A 4148-nucleotide genomic window follows, 5' to 3' on the forward strand; every position below is an offset into this window, starting at 1 on the left:
AAGACATGGTTATCTTGCGTCTTGGAAACATGTGACCTTAGACATCTTCATCGGTGTTCCCTTTTCATCTTCTGTACATTCGCACTGCAATGCTGGTCTGCAGAGGTCGAGAGACGAGTAAAGCTCCTCACCTGCTCGCCCGTATATTAAACGTTTGTACAGAGGCCTTAGCTGGGCTCAGCCCTGAAAGTTTGCTGATAGCCATTCAATGATGATACACGTGCGATTTTTGTCAGGAAGACATGGTTATCTTGCGTCTTGGAAACATGTGACCTTAGACATCTTCATCGGTGTTCCCTTTTCATCTTCTGTACATTCGCACTGCAATGCTGGTCTGCAGAGGTCGAGAGACGAGTAAAGCTCCTCACCTGCTCGCCCGTATATTAAACGTTTGTACAGAGGCCTTAGCTGGGCTCAGCCCTGAATCCAGTCCAGTTGGTGTCAACAACGCCTTACTCTCCAGGCTGCATCCTTGGAAATGGCTCCCACGGTGGGAAGGGTCCATAAAATTATTTTCGTTGCTACTTCTTAACTGTAATGTTGCTACTGTTGTGAATCGTAATGTAAATATCTGATATGCTATATGTGTTTTCCGATGGCCGCTACCCACAGGTTGAGAACCAATGGCAGAGGTATGATTGCTGCCCAACCTAGCACTGAGGACAGGGTATAGCAACAGGAAATTGAGAAACCTTTAATGACCCCCATCAAAAAGAGTTAAACATGTATTTAATGAACAAACACATAGCACTGTGTACCAAGCACTGTAATGAGCACTTTACAGTTTAACTCACTTAATCCTCATTAACACCCTATGGCAGAGTTATTATTATTATTATTCCCATTGTAAAGAAACCTAGCAAGTGGCACGCAACATGATTTGAATCCAGGTACCTTCGCATTGCTCCGAAGTCCAAAGCTTTAACTGCTCTGTTATGTTGGGGGAAAACAGTACCCAAATCCTGTCAAGAACTCCTGATGGCCTCAGTCTCTTTCTCCAGCTCTGTTTGGAGTTTTTCCCTAGCCCTGTGGTTCTCAACCCTGTGTGCACATGAAAATCATCTGGGAGTGTAAAAATAATACCAATTCCCCGGGGCCTCACTTGCAGAGATTTTGATTTAACCGAGCCACTTTGACATCAGGAGCTTTCAAAGTTGCCCACAAGGATGTAATATGTAGCTGGATCTGAGAATGAAGGCAGCTAGATTCTCCCCTCTAGCAAGCTGGGCTACCAAGTCCTTTAATCCAGGGTTTCACTAATGTTAGTGTGTATGGCAGTCAGCTGAGGACCTGATTAAAGTGAAGATTCTGATTCAGTGGGTTTGGGTTTGGGGTGGAGTGGGGGACCAGAGATACAGCATTTCTAACCACCTCCCAGAGGTGCTTATGCTGCTGGTTTATGGACCACATTTAGAGTAGTAAGGATTTTGAACTAAATATGGTCCTTAGACCAGAAGTCTCCGCATATCCTGTTAGTTAGAAATGTAGACTCCAGGGCCCCACCGCAGACCTACATTTTAATGCATACTCATGTTTAAGAAGTGCTGCTCAAATCCTGAGCTCCACACAGGTGTTGGGAATGGGTTTCAGGTGTGCCAAGGTATGGTGGCCATCAGGGTTCAGCTGTAAATAACCTCATTGCCTCCATGTGTATGCAAATATTACAAGTTTCACTGCTGACTGTCATGGAGAACAGGGCAGGAAGTCCTGCTCTAATGAAGTCTTGCTGCCCCCTTCCCTTGCACCCCCAGCAAGCCTTTGCTCAAACTGTTTCTCCAAGTGGCCTTTGACTGGCCTTACCCAATTTCTGAAAGTTAAGCTCATGTCCTACTTCCTCCCCCACAGGACAATTTCCATTTTCATGTGGCAATTTCAAATTGACAGATTTTTTTTCATATAGCAAACACATAAGAGCATTTCCTAAGCCCTTAATATTATTAATCCCCATTTTACAGGTCAGGAAAACTGAGTCAGAGTGCACTGGGTTACATTGTTCAAGGTCACACAGCTAATAAGTGGTAGTGTCAAGATTGAAACCCGACTAATCTGGTTTCAGAATGACTCCACTGAACCACAACACTAAGCTTCTTCTCACTGCTGTGGAGCTTAGAGAGAATTTGTAAATAATTAAGAGTTTGGACAATGAAAGCAAATGTGTGTTTTCCATGGTTGCCACAAAAAATACTACAAGCTGGGTGGCTTAAAACAATAGAAATATATTTCTTCATACTTCTGGAGGCCCGGCACCCGAACTCACATTGTCCTTATAAAGAACGGCCTCTTCCTGGTTTCCAGCAGTAGACAGCAAACTGTGGAAATCCATGGCTTGTAGATGCATCACCCCAATCTCTGGCTCTATCATCACATGCCCTCTTCTCCATGTGTCTTGCAGTCATTGCATTGTTATTCACCCTAACCTAGTATGGCTGCATCTTAACTAATTATATCTGGAAAGATCCTGGGTCCAAATAAGATCACATTCCAAGGTTCCAGGTAGATGTAAATTTAGAGTGGGGGACTCTATTCAACCCAGTACAGAAGAGCATGAAGATTGTTTCAGGGAAGGTGTCTCTTAAAAATGCTAAGCTACTTACAGTATCAAAATGTTGCTGAGTCAATAGGACCCATGGCTGGCACCTTTCAGATTCAGCTGAGAGGAGCAGTGCATGGAGTAGCTATAAGTTTTGGTCAATAGATTACAAGTTCTTCAGTTCCAAAATGACATCATTTTCCAGTTCCATCCACGTGTTCTACATCTGATAATGCCTCCAGGTTCTCCCCAGGCCAAATCAATCAGATTGATTTTATGTGTACAGTAGGTACAATAACACTGGCACTTTTGGAGTTTTTGCAGGTGGCAAAAGTGAAATGTTCATCATTTGAGTAGTCATGCATTATCTAGGCCAGCATACAATGGTGAAGCAGCGTATGGTATGCTGTGGTGGATATCTTTTTAGGAGAACTACTTGGAATTAAGAACTTCTCCATGAAAGGTCCAAGCCCTCTCTATATTACTGTAAGAATGAATATTGTCACCACCACTGCAGGGTCATAGCATGGATATTCTGAGGAAAGTTCCAATACCAGGAAAAGAGCCGAAGAAGGCAGTATTCCCATGTTGCCTAGTTCACCTCATAAATGCAGAGATCCTAGAGTGGGGGTAGGTCCTGCCATTGTTTTGGACACTTGGGATGAAGTGTGGATTTTGAATGAGGCAGTATTCAAGCACTTTGGTACTGGAATAAAAGTAGAAGCTGCAAATACTGACCAAACAAGTGAAAAAAAAATAGGGAATGTAAATGACGAAAAGGTGATAGAGATGTAAAAAATAACATTGAGGACTTTCCATCCTTAAGTAATGACACTGATAGAGTAGTTGTTTCTGAAGATGTGGTTGTATAACTGAGTGCCAGAAACTGAACTCTCCAAACAAGAACTGTTTCTGTTGCTAGGCCCTGAGGAAAGATCAATATTGTAAGTGAACTCATTCCATTATCTATTCATTCTTGTTATCACTGCCACTCCTGTAAAGAAGGAAAATGAAGGAATTGATGTCCTGTATTGCCAACAAACCATTTTGGCGCTAGTGGTTAGAACCAAAGATCTATAAGGAAAGGAAGAAAAACCCAAATTTCTTGATTCCTGCAGCTCAGCAGAATTATTGGATTTTTCTCACAGTTCTCAGAACATCTCAAGCATGGGCCTTTTGGAGCAGAGAACAGATAGAGAAAATATGGAGGACTGACAAAATATCTTGCAGACGTGTAGCATGTGTGAGAAGAGACAACAAGATGGGAATATTATTCATGGAAGAACAGGCTGCCCTGTCACTTGTTTCCCCTGCACCAGAAGATTAAAGAAGCCTGAGGTTTCATGCCCTCTTTGCAAGAAGATTCAGCTGGTTATTAAGGTTTTTATGGCCTAGCTGAATGGTGAGTTGCAGAGAAATGATGACTAGGGCCAGGTCAGGGAGAAAACTGTCAGTACTGAGCATCTTCACTCAGTGCAACCCACTGTGTCTCCTCATTGATTCATGTTAACATCTGTGTGCCAGGGCAGCTTCCATTCTAAATCATGTGGAATTCCAGAGCAATTCTTTAAAACTAGATTATCAATTTGGGGACTCCATTTGCATGAAAAGCTATTTT

At 42.7% G+C, this 4148-nt stretch overlaps 1 pseudogene; it reads left to right on the plus strand.

Annotated features, from left to right (window-relative positions):
• Positions 1–2718: 2718 nt before the first annotated feature.
• Positions 2719–3925, plus strand: LOC102757067 (annotated as a pseudogene).
• Positions 3926–4148: the final 223 nt, after the last annotated feature.

The sequence above is a fragment of the Myotis davidii genome, unplaced genomic scaffold, assembly GCF_000327345.1.
Source record: "Myotis davidii unplaced genomic scaffold, ASM32734v1 scaffold604, whole genome shotgun sequence".
In the NCBI taxonomy this organism is placed as follows: domain Eukaryota; kingdom Metazoa; phylum Chordata; class Mammalia; order Chiroptera; family Vespertilionidae; genus Myotis; species Myotis davidii.